The following is a 16,866-nucleotide window of genomic DNA, read 5'->3' on the forward strand; positions in this document are numbered from 1 at the left end:
ATTACAACCCTATTGTTTTACGATATCACTAAAAATTACCATATCACTGATGATTTGGTCTAAAAGCCTAAATAATATTACATGATAACTCTTCATTTTTGGTCACTACTGTGGTTTAGTACAAGAAATGTATTACAATTACAGTCTACTCTTAGCTATTTTTCCTAAATTATGAGCAAACAGATTAAACACACCTAGTAAAAAAAATATATTAAACAATCAGCCTCCTCCATGACCCCTCTAGCTGTCCATTCCATCTCCAAGAGAGGTGTGTTTTATGCCATTTTAGCCAAAAAAAGTTTCATCCATTTTCTCATAATTTAAGAAACCTTGAATTGATGTAATCTTCAGGACTCCTCTAGCATGTGAACTGGGTGTTATTAAGGTTACATATCACATTTCTATATTTTAAAGACTTTCAACATTTATCAAACCTGGCCACAAAGCAGGAAATGCATCAAACTAAAAACTCCACACTGCTAAAAAATTGCTATTTTAATGGTCTCTCTGGACTTTGGAAACCTATTTGGGACTGGTAAGCTGAACATACACATGTGACAGCTATTGCCAATCACAGGCTTCACCAGTTATCCTATGGCCCATAAATGTAGAGGTCATTGATTAGCTACATCTGTCAAGAGGGCATTGTTGAGACCCCATTGCTGTTGGGTACTTAGAGACCGGCAGGACTACCGGGCCAGCAGCAATGGAATTTAGGGTAGAATTACAAGGTAAGTAATAATTTTTGGCATTCCCTCCTTTGTGTCCATTTTTTAAAAATACTGTACAACCTAAATTGTACCTATATACCTATGCAAAGAACATCATCACTGCAGGCAACTTGCCAAAGACTGGTTGGATTAATGGAGCTGCGGCATTACAATGAGTTCTGAATCCAGGGATAAGTAATGACTTTTGGGTTTTCACTACTTTTGGACATCTTTTGCCACAAATCCTGGAAAACCACTTAAAAATGTAACTTAGGTGCAGAATAATGGGTCAAACATATCAAATTTAATATCACAATACTAATGGATGAGTAGAAAACTTGGCAACGTATACGTTTTAGATATACATGATTAGAAAATACTCTTGACCTATAATGCACTTAGAAGATTAAAGAAGTAATACATGACACTGAAGATTGTCTATTACAACCCTATTATTTTACGATATCACTAAAAATTACCATATCACTGATGATTTGGTCTAAAAGCCTAAATAATATTACATGATAACTCTTCATTTTTGGTCACTACTGTGGTTTAGTAGAAGAAATGTACTACAATTACAGTCTACTCTTAGCTATTTTTCCTAAATTATGAGCAAACAGATTAAACACACCTAGTAAAAAAAATATATTAAACAATTAGCCTCTTCCATGACCCCTCTAGCTGTCCATTCCATCTCCAAGAGAGGTGTGTTTTATGCCATTTTAGCCAAAAAAAGTTTCATCCATTTTCTCATAATTTAAGAAACCTTGAATTGATGTAATCTTCAGGACTCCTCTAGCATGTGAACTGGGTGTTATTAAGGTTACATATCACATTTCTATATTTTAAAGACTTTCAACATTTATCAAACCTGGCCACAAAGCAGGAAATGCATCAAACTAAAAACTCCACACTGCTAAAAAATTGCTATTTTAATGGTCTCTCTGGACTTTGGAAACCTATTTGGGACTGGTAAGCTGAACATACACATGTGACAGCTATTGCCAATCACAGGCTTCACCAGTTATCCTATGGCCCATAAATGTAGAGGTCATTGATTAGCTACATCTGTCAAGAGGGCATTGTTGAGACCCCATTGCTGTTGGGTACTTAGAGACCGGCAGGACAACCGGGCCAGCAGCATTGGAATTTAAGGTAGAATTACAAGGTAAGTAATAATTTTTGGCATTCCCTCCTTTGTGTCCATTTCTTAAAAATACTGTACAACCTAAATTGTACCTATATACCTATGCAAAGAACATCATCACTGCAGGCAACTTGCCAAAGACTGGTTGGATTAATGGAGCTGCGGCATTAGAATGAGTTCTGAATCCAAAGATAAGTAATGACTTTTGGGTTTTCTCTACTCTTTGGACATTTTTTGCCACAAATCCTGGAAAACCACCTAAAATGTAACTTAGGTGCAGAATAATGGGTGAAACATATCAAATTTAATATCACAATACTAATGGATGAGTAGAAAACTTGGCAACGTATATGTTTTAGATATACATGATTAGAAAATACTCTTGACCTATAATGTACTTAGAAGATTAAAGAAGTAATACATGACACTGAAGATTGTCTATTACAACCCTATTGTTTTACGATATCACTAAAAATTACCATATCACTGATGATTTGGTCTAAAAGCCTAAATAATATTACATGATAACTCTTCATTTTTGGTCACTACTGTGGTTTAGTACAAGAAATGTATTACAATTACAGTCTACTCTTAGCTATTTTTCCTAAATTATGAGCAAACAGATTAAACACACCTAGTAAAAAAAATATATTAAACAATCAGCCTCCTCCATGACCCCTCTAGGTGTCCATTCCATCTCCAAGAGAGGTGTGTTTTATGCCATTTTAGCCAAAAAAAGTTTCATCCATTTTCTCATAATTTAAGAAACCTTGAATTGATGTAATCTTTGTCTTCAGGACTCCTCTAGCCTGTGAACTGGGTGTTATTAAGGTTACATATCACATTTCTATATTTTAAAGACTTTCAACATTTATCAAACCTGGCCACAAAGCAGGAAATGCATCAAACTAAAAACTCCACACTGCTAAAAAATTGCTATTTTAATAGTCTCTCTGGACTTTGGAAACCTATTTGGGACTGGTAAGCTGAACATACACATGTGACAGCTATTGCCAATCACAGGCTTCACCAGTTATCCTATGGCCCATAAATGTAGAGGTCATTGATTAGCTACATCTGTCAAGAGGGCATTGTTGAGACCCCATTGCTGTTGGGTACTTAGAGACCGGCAGGACAACCGGGCCAGCAGCATTGGAATTTAAGGTAGAATTACAAGGTAAGTAATAATTTTTGGCATTCCCTCCTTTGTGTCCATTTCTTAAAAATACTGTACAACCTAAATTGTACCTATATCCCTATGCAAAGAACATCATCACTGCAGGCAACTTGCCAAAGACTGGTTGGATTAATGGAGCTGCGGCATTAGAATGAGTTCTGAATCCAAAGATAAGTAATGACTTTTGGGTTTTCTCTACTCTTTGGACATTTTTTGCCACAAATCCTGGAAACCACCTAAAATGTAACTTAGGTGCAGAATAATGGGTGAAACATATCAAATTTAATATCACAATACTAATGGATGAGTAGAAAACTTGGCAAAGTATATGTTTTAGATATACAGGATTAGAAAATACTCTTGACCTATAATGTACTTAGAAGATTAAAGAAGTAATACGTGACACTGAAGATTGTCTATTACAACCCTGTTGTTTTACGATATCACTAAAAATTACCATATCACTGATGATTTGGTCTAAAAGCCTAAATAATATTACATGATAACTCTTCATTTTTGGTCACTACTGTGGTTTAGTACAAGAAATGTATTACAATTACAGTCTACTCTTAGCTATTTTTCCTAAATTATGAGCAAACAGATTAAACACACCTAGTAAAAAAAATATATTAAACAATCAGCCTCCTCCATGACCCCTCTAGGTGTCCATTCCATCTCCAAGAGAGGTGTGTTTTATGCCATTTTAGCCAAAAAAAGTTTCATCCATTTTCTCATAATTTAAGAAACCTTGAATTGATGTAATCTTCGTCTTCAGGACTCCTCTAGCATGTGAACTGGGTGTTATTAAGGTTACATATCACATTTCTATATTTTAAAGACTTTCAACATTTATCAAACCTGGCCACAAAGCAGGAAATGCATCAAACTAAAAACTCCACACTGCTAAAAAATTGCTATTTTAATGGTCTTTCTGGACTTTGGAAACCTATTTGGGACTGGTAAGCTGAACATACACATGTGACAGCTATTGGCAATCACAGGCTTCACCAGTTATCCTATGGCCCATAAATCTAGAGGTCATTGATTAGCTAAACCTGTCAAGAGGGCATTGTTGAGACCCCATTGCTGTTGGGTACTTAGAGACCGGCAGGACTACCGGGCCAGCAGCAATGGAATTTAGTGTAGAATTACAAGGTAAGTAATAATTTTTGGCATTCCCTCCTTTGTGTCCATTTTTTAAAAATACTGTACAACCTAAATTGTACCTATATACCTATGCAAAGAACATCATCACTGCAGGCAACTTGCCAAAGACTGGTTGGATTAATGGAGCTGCGGCATTACAATGAGTTCTGAATCCAGGGATAAGTAATGACTTTTGGGTTTTCACTACTTTTGGACACCTTTTGCCACAAATCCTGGAAAACCACTTAAAAATGTAACTTAGGTGCAGAATAATGGGTCAAACATATCAAATTTAATATCACAATACTAATGGATGAGTAGAAAACTTGGCAACGTATACGTTTTAGATATACATGATTAGAAAATACTCTTGACCTATAATGCACTTAGAAGATTAAAGAAGTAATACATGACACTGAAGATTGTCTATTACAACCCTATTATTTTACGATATCACTAAAAATTACCATATCACTGATGATTTGGTCTAAAAGCCTAAATAATATTACATGATAACTCTTCATTTTTGGTCACTACTGTGGTTTAGTACAATAAAAGTATTACAATTACAGTCTACTCTTAGCTATTTTTCCTAAATTATGAGCAAACAGATTAAACACACCTAGTAAAAAAAAGATATTAAACAATCAGCCTCCTCCATGACCCCTCTAGCTGTCCATTCCATCTCCAAGAGAGGTGTGTTTTATGCCATTTTAGCCAAAAAAAGTTTCATCCATTTTCTCATAATTTAAGAAACCTTGAATTGATGTAATCTTCAGGACTCCTCTAGCATGTGAACTGGGTGTTATTAAGGTTACATATCACATTTCTATATTTTAAAGACTTTCAACATTTATCAAACCTGGCCACAAAGCAGGAAATGCATCAAACTAAAAACTCCACACTGCTAAAAAATTGCTATTTTAATGGTCTTTCTGGACTTTGGAAACCTATTTGGGACTGGTAAGCTGAACATACACATGTGACAGCTATTGCCAATCACAGGCTTCACCAGTTATCCTATGGCCCATAAATCTAGAGGTCATTGATTAGCTAAATCTGTCAAGAGGGCATTGTTGAGACCCCATTGCTGTTGGGTACTTAGAGACCGGCAGGACTACCGGGCCAGCAGCAATGGAATTTAGTGTAGAATTACAAGGTAAGTAATAATTTTTGGCATTCCCTCCTTTGTGTCCATTTTTTAAAAATACTGTACAACCTAAATTGTACCTATATACCTATGCAAAGAACATCATCACTGCAGGCAACTTGCCAAAGACTGGTTGGATTAATGGAGCTGCGGCATTACAATGAGTTCTGAATCCAGGGATAAGTAATGACTTTTGGGTTTTCACTACTTTTGGACACCTTTTGCCACAAATCCTGGAAAACCACTTAAAATGTAACTTAGGTGCAGAATAATGGGTGAAACATATCAAATTTAATATCACAATACTAATGGATGAGTAGAAAACTTGGCAACGTATACGTTTTAGATATACATGATTAGAAAATACTCTTGACCTATAATGCACTTAGAAGATTAAAGAAGTAATACATGACACTGAAGATTGTCTATTACAACCCTATTATTTTACGATATCACTAAAAATTACCATATCACTGATGATTTGGTCTAAAAGCCTAAATAATATTACATGATAACTCTTCATTTTTGGTCACTACTGTGGTTTAGTAGAAGAAATGTACTACAATTACAGTCTACTCTTAGCTATTTTTCCTAAATTATGAGCAAACAGATTAAACACACCTAGTAAAAAAAATATATTAAACAATTAGCCTCCTCCATGACCCCTCTAGCTGTCCATTCCATCTCCAAGAGAGGTGTGTTTTATGCCATTTTAGCCAAAAAAAGTTTCATCCATTTTCTCATAATTTAAGAAACCTTGAATTGATGTAATCTTTGTCTTCAGGACTCATCTAGCCTGTGAACTGGGTGTTATTAAGGTTACATATCACATTTCTATATTTTAAAGACTTTCAACGTTTATCAAACCTGGCCACAAAGCAGGAAATGCATCAAACTAAAAACTCCACACTGCTAAAAGATTGCTATTTTAATGGTCTCTCTGGACTTTGGAAACCTATTTGGGACTGGTAAGCTGAACATACACATGTGACAGCTATTGCCAATCACAGGCTTCACCAGTTATCCTATGGCCCATATATGTAGAGGTCATTAATTAGCTACATCTGTCAAGAGGGCATTGTTGAGACCCCATTGCTGTTGGGTACTTAGAGACCGGCAGGACTACCGGGCCAGCAGCAATGGAATTTAGGGTAGAATTACAAAGGTAAGTAATAATTTTTGGCATTCCCTCCTTTGTGTCCATTTTTTAAAAATACTGTACAACCTAAATTGTACCTATATATCTATGCAAAGAACATCATCACTGCAGGCAACTTGCCAAAGACTGGTTGGATTTATGGAGCTACGGCATTAGAATGAGTTCTGAATCCAAAGATAAGTAATGACTTTTGGGTTTTCACTACTCTTTGGACATTTTTTGCCACAAATCCTGGAAAACCACTTAAAAATGTAACTTAGGTGCAGAATAATGGGTCAAACATATCAAATTTAATATCGCAATACTAATGGATGAGTAGAAAACTTGGCAACGTATACGGTTTAGATATACATGATTAGAAAATACTCTTGACCTATAATGTACTTAGAAGATTAAAGAAGTAATACATGACACTGAAGATTGTCTATTACAACCCTATTATTTTACGATATCACTAAAAATTACCATATCACTGGTATATCTTGAAATTGTAGGGAATAACCAAAAATGGTTACTTATCTTGTATATCACCCGCAGAGCACAGCATGACCCGGACAGTCTGCAGGTCAGTGAGGTCACTGAGAAGCAGAGAACAACGGCACTGGACACCAAAAGCGGTAGGAGAGTATATTATACGCTCACACTACATTAAATGAACACACACATTAACCCGCTCACCGCCACGCGATCTTCGGGTTTTCGTTTTTACCTCCTTTTCTTCCAAGAGCCATTTTTTTACAAATCCTGGACAACCATATAAAAATTGAATAACACAATACTAATAAATAAGTAAGAAACTTGGTAACATATCAACTTTCGCTATTCATGAATAGAACATTGTATAGACCTACTGTATAATGTGCTTAGAACCTTAAACTGTAATCGCTATTTTAATTTTTTATTTCAGAAATCATGAAAATAAGCAATTCTGTAACATAGAGGAAGATTTACTCCAAAGAGGGAACCTGTCACGTTGTTCGGGCAGTGTGATCTATGAAATGATAATATAGAGAAGCTGAGCAGACTCATACTGTATATGTCCAGGGGACGGACCTACAAGTGATTGACAGCTGTTTCTGCATGCACCATCATACAGGGAAGACTGCCAATCACTACTAGCACCACACACTGGGATATTTGTATGTAAACATTCGGGATTTTCAATGAATATAATGCTAATTTTACTGAAACGAGTGTTTCTGTGTTTAGTGTATTGGAGACATTATATTGGCGAGTCTCCTCCTAGAAGCTTACAGTCAATTGCATATTACAGAATGAGCTTTCAGAGGGGAAAACTGGAGAACCAGTGCGGACACAAGTTATATACTGACCGGAAATAGTGTTGTATCTCATACACACAAAGCAGATCATTCAAACAAGTTACTGAAAAGAACAGTTCCCCTTTAAGAAAGCACACATTCATGTGGTCTTTGCCTTTGGGACCCCTGTGTTCATTGAACTGGGAAGTATTATAAGTATTTTCCACACTAGCTGCTTATAAATAGGTTTTCCGCATAACTGGTGTCCATTGTAGCTGAAATCTAGGCCAGCTCATAACGGGGGGAATTCTGACATTTTGGTGCATAGACGGCCTACAGATAGGCCAAATAAATTTTGCCCACCTCACCGCATGAGAGCTTTGATTTAAGACGAGCGTATAACACGTCGGTCTTCATAAATCCCCCTCTATGTTTTTCTCTTCTGAGTCACTAACCTTTTGCTGTGGTTGATGTCCTGTCCTGGAAGGTACAATTCCTAATCATTGTTCTCCACTTTTCAGCAAATGTCCTCAGTCCGGCTACAAGAAATGTGCCAAACAACATGGAGGCTGATAAGGTCATGACTTGTGGTCTGCTTGTGATGATCGGGACCGCCTGTGACATCTCATGATGGCTTCTCCTCCTGGTCTGAGTCGTGTTCCTCTCTGTGTAGAGCTGCGGCAGGAATGAGAGGCCTGACCTCAGCGCTGAGGCTCCTAAAGAACAGAATCCCATTGTGATGTCATGCATAGAATTCCATCCCTTTGTGATGTCATTGATCAACATCCAATCAAGGCTCAGTTTTCTATATGTAGCTGCAACACTTATATACTATAAGAAAAAATATATATTTTATATAATAAAAGTGATTATTGTCTATACAGTAATAATCTGCAGCAGATGAGGGGTGTAACATATTATTGTGGATCTTCCAGTATCAAATTATTCAAATCTATTTCTTACGCCTTCTGGATTGCTCTTTCACTCTGAATTTACAGGTAAACTCTTTATTCAGTAACTACAGATTTCCATGTTAATAACCAATGAGATAATAGTTGCTGCTCATGAGAGTCTATGGAGCGGGGAGGAGGGAGGAGCTAGAGGCAGCACAGACATCCTGCTGCCTGCTCACCTCAAATGACAGTTACACGTTAAAGGGAACCTGTCACGTTGTACGGGCAGTGTGATCTATGGAAATGATAACATAGAGAAGCTGAGCAGACTCGTATATGTCCAGGGGGCGGACCTACAAGTGATTAACAGCTGTTTCTGCATGCACCATCATACAGGGAAGACTGCCAATCACTACTAGCACCACACACTGGGATATTTGTATGTAAACATCAGGGATTTCAATGAATATAATGCTAATTTTACTGAAACGTTTCCCACAACAATGTATAGAAATATGATCAGCTCCTCCTGCTCTATGACTCCCAGCCAGCTGGTCAGATCTATTAACATGTCTGTGTGCTGCCAAAAGCTGGAAAGAGAGAAGGAAATCTTCCCTTCTGTGTGTTTAGTGTATTGGAGACATTATATTGGCGAGTCTCCTCCTAGAAGCTTACAGTCAATTGCATATTACAGAAAGAGCTTTCAGAGGGGAAAACTGGAGAACCAGTGCGGACACAAGTTATATACTGACCGGAAATAGTGTTGGATCTCATACACACAAAGCAGATCATTCTAACAAGTTACTGAAAAGAACAGTTCCCCTTTAAGAAAGCGCACATTCATGTGGTCTTTGCCTTTGGGACCCCTGTGTTCATTGAACTGGGAAGTATTATAAGTATTTTCCACACTAGCTGCTTATAAATAGGTTTTCCGCATAACTGGTGTCCATTGTAGCTGAAATCTAGGCCAGCTCATAACTGGGGGAATTCGCACATTTTGGGGCATAGACGGCCTACAGATAGGCCAAATTAATTTTGCCCACCTCACCGCAGGAGAGTTTTGGTTTAAGACGAGCGTATAACACGTCGGTCTTCATAAATCCCCCGCTATGTTTTTCTCTTCTGAGTCACTAACCTTTTGCTGTGGTTGATGTCCTGTCCTGGAAGGTACAATTCCTAATCATTGTTCTCCACTTTTCAGCAAATGTCCTCAGTCCGGCTACAAGAAATGTGCCAAACAACATGGAGGCTGATAAGGTCATGACTTGTGGTCTGCTTGTGATGATCGGGACCGCCTGTGACATCTCATGATGGCTTCTCCTCCTGGTCTGAGTCGTGTTCCTCTCTGTGTAGAGCTGCGGCAGGAATGAGAGGCCTGACCTCAGCGCTGAGGCTCCTAAAGAACAGAATCCCATTGTGATGTCATGCATAGAATTCCATCCCTTTGTGATGTCATTGATCAACATCCAATCAAGGCTCAGTTTTCTATATGTAGCTGCAACACTTATATACTATAAGAAAAAATATATATTTTATATAATAAAAGTGATTATTATCTATACAGTAATAATCTGCAGCAGATGAGGGGTGTAACATAATATTGTGGATCTTACAGTATCAAATTATTCAAATCTATTTCTTACGCCTTCTGGATTGCTCTTTCACTCTGAATTTACAGGTAAACTCTTTATTCAGTGACTACAGATTGCCATGTTAATAACCAATGAGATAATAGTTGCTGCTCATGAGAGTCTATGGAGCGGGGAGGAGGGAGGAGCTAGAGGCAGCACAGACATCCTGCTGCCTGCTCACCTCAAATGACAGTTATACGTTAAAGGGAACCTGTCGCGTTGTACGGGTAGTGTGATCTATGGAAATGATAATATAGAGAAGCTGAGCAGACTCATACATGTCCAGGGGCGGACCTACAAGTGATTGAAGAAACATGTCTGGGCCTCTCTCTCTGCCCAGCGTGCCGATTATGGTGAGGACAATCTGACCATGGGACTCCCAGAGTCTTGGGCTTTGAGCAATAGGCCAGATTACCCTCACTATCACCACCCTGCAAGCAGGGGCGTACATAAAGTTCACAGGGCACCATAGCAAAAGTTCTATTTGGGCCTCCCCAAACTTCTAAAAATATATAAAAAATTTTTTTTACTGAGATGGAGATATATATCTCTGTTAGGATTCAGTTCTGCTGAGCCCAACCGAATCCCAATGTATATATTATATATTAAATTACCGTATATGTCTGAATAGATTGGAGGGCCACATGCTTCACTTCTGCTCTAGTCATTGTCTATGGAACTCATGGAAATAGCGAGCACGGCGCTCTGCAGCTCTATATATATCTGCTCCATCCAGGACAAGACTGCAGACCCCTGTTCTCAGAATCTCTGGAGGAAGGGGCAGTGGTTGGATCCTATGGATTGGAGATAACTTGATTATTTGGTCAATAACCCTTTTAAAAGGCTGGTTGATTTTCTTATTCTTTACAATTACAGTATCATCCATGAATCAAAAACAAGTACAGTGGGGGAAATAAGTATTTGATCTCTTGCTGATTTTGTAAGTTTGCCCACTGACAAAGACATAAAAAAGGGTAGGTTAATTTTAACATTGAGAGATAGATTATCAAAAATAAAATCCAGAAAATCACATTGTATAAATTATATACATTTATTTGTATTTTGCAGTGAGAAATACGTATTTGATCCCCTACCAACCATTAAGAGTTCTGGCTCCTACAGACCAGTTAGACGCTCCTAATCAACTCGTTACCTGCATTAAAGACAGCTGTCTTATGCTACGTTCACATTTGCGTTGTGCGCCGCAGCGTCGGGCGCTGCAGCGTCGCCGCATGCGTCATGCGCCCCTATATTTCACATGGGGGCGCATGGACATGCGTTGCGTTTTGGGACGCATGCGTCCTTTTTGGCGCAAGTGTCATGGTGCAGAGGACGCAGCATGATGCATTTTTTTTGCGTTCAAAAATAGAACGCATGCGTCGCAAAATGCAGCGTTGTGCATGCGTTGTTCCTGCGTTGTGCGTTGCGTCGCCGACGCTGTGGCGCACAACGCAAATGTGAACGTAGCATTACATAGTCACCTTTATAAAAGACTCCTGTCCACAGACTCAATCAGTCAGACTCTAACCTCTACAACATGGGCAAGACCAAACAGCTTTATAAGGATGTCAGGGACAAGATCATAGCCCTGCACAAAGCTGGAATGGGCTACAAAACCAAAGTAAGACGTTGGGTGAGAACGAGACAACTGTTGGTGCAATAGTAAGAAAATGGAAGAAATACAAAATGACTGTCAATCGACAGCGATCTGGGGTATGCAAACTCTCACCTCATCCGGTATCCTTGATGATGAGGAAGTTGAGAGATCAGCCTAAAACTACACGGGGGAACTTGTTAATGATCTCAAGGCAGCTGGGAACACAGTCACCAAGAAAACCATTTGTAACACATTGCGCCGTAAAGGTTTAAAATTCTGCAGTGGCCACAAGGACCCCCTGCTCAAGAAGGCACATATGCAGGCCCATCTGAAGTTTGCCAATGAACACTTGGATGATTCTGTGAGTGATTGGGAGACGGCGCTGTGGTCAGATGAGACAAAAATTGAGGCCTTTGGCATTAACTCAACTCGCCCTGTTTGGAGGAAGAGAAATGCTGCCTATGACCCAAAGAACACTGTCCCCACTGTCAAGCATGGAGGTGGAAACATTATTTTTTTGGGAGTGTTTGTCTGCTAAGGGCACAAGACTATGACTAGACAGATGGAGCCATGTACTGTAAAATCCTGAGTGACCACCTCCTTCCCTCCGCCAGGACATTAAAAATCGTGGCTAGGTCTTGCAGCAAGACAATGACCCAAAACATAGTGCCAAGGCAACAAAGGAGTGGCTCAAAAAGAAGCACATTAAAGTCATAGAGTGGCCTAGCAAATCTCCAGACCTTAATCCCATAGAAAACTTATGGAGGGAGTTGAAGCTCCGAGTTGCCAAGCGACAACCTCAAAATCTTAATGATTTAGAGATGATCTGCAAAGAGGGGTGGGCCAAAATTCCTCCTGACATGTGCGCAAACCTCATCATCAACTACAAAAATCATCTGACTGCTGTGCTTGCCAACAAGGGTTTTGCCACCAAGTAAGTCTTGTCTGCCAGAGGGAACAAATATTTATTTCTTACTGCAAAATACAAATACATTTCTAGAATTTATACAATGTGATTGTTATGGCTAGCAGAACGCACCAAATAATTAGAGAGATGGTATAAGGTGCGTTCGCAGCCCGGGGTCCACCGTGCAGAGATGGAACCTGCTGCTAAGTAATGACGGACTATATGGCGGTATAATGTGGACACACACACGGGTTAACTTCACCCTGTGTGAAGGAAGCGAACCCTGTTGCGTCACAGGGCCGCGGTACCACACCAAGAGCGCAAGCAAGGAGTCTCAGAACTCAATCCCAAGACACAGGATTTGAGTTCATATAGACCTCTTGCGCTCGACACCGCAACTGGGGTGTCAGAGTGAAAGAAATAATATTAATAAAGATGCACGAGAGTGCGTGTGGTGCCGCACTGGCGGACGCCACTAACCACCCAGGCTTGGGTCAGGAAAGCGCTGTGAAAGCGCACGGCGCCGCACTGGGTCACAGCAATAGACGCTGCTTTGTGTGTTACGTGCTGATGGCTAAGTCGGGCGCTAGATAGCAATCATCCACCTTACGCGAGCAGTCATACACAAGGGAGGGGATAATTAATGAACGACTTTCACACATCAACACACACACACATGTTTACACTAGCGCATGGCCGTGCGGTCATGCGAACCTTTTATAGCTGCAGCATGTACAGGACCTTCCCAGAAGGATGAATGGGAGGCTGCCACAGAAGTTGAGCACCTTCAGGACCTTCCTGGAGGACCAATGGGATCTGCTGCAGTATCTGAGCATGTGACCCTCGATCTCCAATGGGAGATCTTGCCCTGGGCATGCTCAGAAGGGGAAAAGCAGGACTTGGTCCCAAAAGCGTCTGCTCGCCGCTGCCCAGCACTAGCTTCAATGGCAGAAGCTGGAAAAGCAGCAGTAACCCTATGCACTGAGTGAGACTGAGCAAGATGCTGGGACTGACGTCTCCGCTGAGCAGACTCCACTGCGTCTGGAAAAGAATGGGAGACCGCAGCGCAGATGGTTCGAGATTCCCCCTGTGCAGAGGCAGGAACTCGACACCTAACAGTGATTTTCTGGATTTTATTTTTCAAATTCTATTTCTCAATGTGAAAATTAACCTACCCTTAAAATTATAAACTGTTCGTGTGTTGGTCAGTGGGCAAACTTACAAAATCAGCAAGGGATCAAATACTTATTTCCTTCAATCACAGTATGTTCACACATAGATACATATACACACACATATACCTACATACACATAGATACACACACATATACTGTAGGTATATACATACTGTGACCGAGTCACTGGCATAGTATGTGAAGGGAGATGCGTGTCACACGTGGGTCAGTGATGTAAAACCAGAGTGTTTTTGCCTTCAGCATGCTAAGTGCTGAGAGGGTTAATAGGAACCTATGTTATGGGCTGGTTTTAGTGGACCTCCATAGAGCGGGCATGAGGGAGCCCACCGTATCTCAACCTGCACAGTCCTGACAGGACCTGTGTGATATCAAGGTCATGTGATCATCACACGGGTTGTTAAATGCCTGGCCATGAGAGTCAGTGGTGTTTCTTGGGGGAGGACGCCCAGATAGCTCCTGGGGGGCTAAAGGCTGTGCAGATTAACTGCAGGTTGGAACCTGCAGAGAAAGGACGGCTCTACTTTTGTTTTTCTGAACTCTGCCTCGGTGTATGCTGACGTTTATAAACCAGCAGGTGTTTCATCAAAGTGTTCCTGTGTCTATCTGAAGAAGCAGCTAAAGGTACCTTCACACGAAGCGACGCTGCAGCGATAGCGACAACGATGTCGATCGCTGCAGCGTCGCTGTTTGGTCGCTGGAGAGCTGTCACACAGACCGCTCTCCAGCGATCAACTATGCCGAGGTCCCCTGGTAACCAGGGTAAACATCGGGTAACTAAGCGCAGGGCCGCGCTTAGTAACCCGATGTTTACCCTGGTTACCAGCGTAAAATCTAAAAAAAACAAACAGCACATACTTACATTCACGTCCCCCTGCGTCCACTTCCTGACTGACTGAGCGCCGTACAGTGAGAGCAGAGCGGTGACGTCACCGCTGTGCTGCTTTCACTTTCACTTTGCGGCGCTGAGTCAGAGGAAGAAGCAGACTGCAGGGGACGCAATGTGAGTATGTGCTGTTTGTTTTTTTTACATTTTACGCTAGTAACCAGGGTAAACATCGGGTAACTAAGCGCGGCCCTGCGCTTAGTAACCCGATGTTTACCCTGGTTACCAGTGTAAAATATCGCTGGTATCGTTGCTTTTGCTTTCAAACACAACGATACACAGCGATCGGACGACCAAATAAAGTTCTGGACTTTATTCAGCGACCAGCGACATCACAGCAGGATCCTGATCGCTGCTGCGTGTCAAACGAAACGATATCGCTAGCGAGGACGCTGCAACGTCACGGATTGCTAGCGATATCGTTATAATGTCGTTTCGTGTGAAGGTACCTTAAGAGTGTCACCCCCTCACAATACATACAATCACACACATACATACACTCATATACACATAGATATACACACTCACACATGTACATACATAGACATACGTACACACAAACATTTACCACACACATATATGCATACACACACAAACGCACACATACACACATGCATAAAAACATACATACACACACATACATGCACATACATACACACATGCGTAAACACACATACACACACACATAAACACATATGTATAAACATCCACACACGCAGACAGACAGACTTTTGTGGGCCCCTTTAAAACATACCACGATTCATGATGCATTGATATGGCAGAGAAATATAGGTATAGTACAATGCCAACGATTTCACTTACATCTTACATTATATGAATGACATCTATTGTAAATTCTACAATACCGTACAGCAAAGGAGATTCAGGTGATTGAGGGTCCACAGGTTTCAGGATTTCAGTTCCTGCAGTATTAGACGTAAACGGGATATTGATAAATGTATCCTACCAGTATAAACTGTCCTCAGCAGTGTACTCTTTATGAAAGTCAATTTCCTCCTACATAGTCCTCCATACAGTATAGTGAGCCCCGTATAGTGCTACATACATGATAATGGGCCCCATATATTAATTCATACAGTATAATGAGCTCCATATATTGCTCCATACAGTATAATGAGCCCCATATATAGCTTCAAACAGTTTAATGAGTCCTATATAATGTTCCATACAGTATAATGAGCCCCATATAATGCTCCATACAGTACAATGATCTCCACATATTGAACCATAAAGTATAATGAGCCCCATTTAATGCTCCATACAAAATGGGCCCCATATAGTGCTAAACACAGAATAGGCCCCATTTAAAGCACAATACAGAATAGGCCCATATAATGCTCCATACAGAAAGTGCTCCATATTGTGCTCCCTACAGAAAGTGGCCCATATTGTGCTCTATACAGAATGGGTCCCAAATTGCTCTCCAAACAATGCTACGTACAGAATGGGTCCCATATATTGCTCCATACAGAATGTGCCCCATATTGTGATCCATACAGTATGGGTCCTATATAATTCTCCATGCAAAATGAGCCCGATATAGTGCTCCATACAGAATGAGCCCCATATTTTGCTCCACATAGAATGTGCCCCATGTTGTGCTCCATACAGAATGGGCCACATATAACGCTCCATACAAAATGGGTCCCATATACACTCACTGGCCACTTTATTAGGTACACCTGTCCAACTTCTTGTTAACACTTAATTTCTAATCAGCCAATCACATGGCGGCAACTCAGTGCATTTAGGCATGTAGACATGGTCAAGACAATCTCCTGCAGTTCAAACCGAGCATCAGTATGGGGAAGAAAGGTGATTTGAGTGCCTTTGAACGTGGCATGGTTGTTGGTGCCAGAAGGGCTGGTCTGAGTATTTCAGAAACTGCTGATCTACTGGGATTTTCACGCACAACCATCTCTAGGGTTTACTGAGAATAGTCCGAAAAAGAAAAAAAATCCAGTGAGCGGCAGTTCTGTGGGCGGAA

General features: G+C 40.4%; 1 long non-coding RNA gene across 1 annotated transcript; it reads right to left on the minus strand.

The window, feature by feature from the left end:
- Positions 1–7,038: 7,038 nt before the first annotated feature.
- On the minus strand, positions 7,039–15,744 carry LOC143797485 (uncharacterized). The gene is made up of 5 exons (XR_013220525.1): positions 15,730–15,744; positions 10,890–11,043; positions 9,780–10,040; positions 8,207–8,467; positions 7,039–7,236 (listed from the first exon to the last, which is right to left on the minus strand). It is a non-coding gene; the product is annotated as an uncharacterized LOC143797485 (long non-coding RNA).
- Positions 15,745–16,866: the final 1,122 nt, after the last annotated feature.

This window comes from Ranitomeya variabilis, chromosome 1 (assembly GCF_051348905.1).
Source record: "Ranitomeya variabilis isolate aRanVar5 chromosome 1, aRanVar5.hap1, whole genome shotgun sequence".
In the NCBI taxonomy this organism is placed as follows: Eukaryota; Metazoa; Chordata; class Amphibia; order Anura; family Dendrobatidae; genus Ranitomeya; species Ranitomeya variabilis.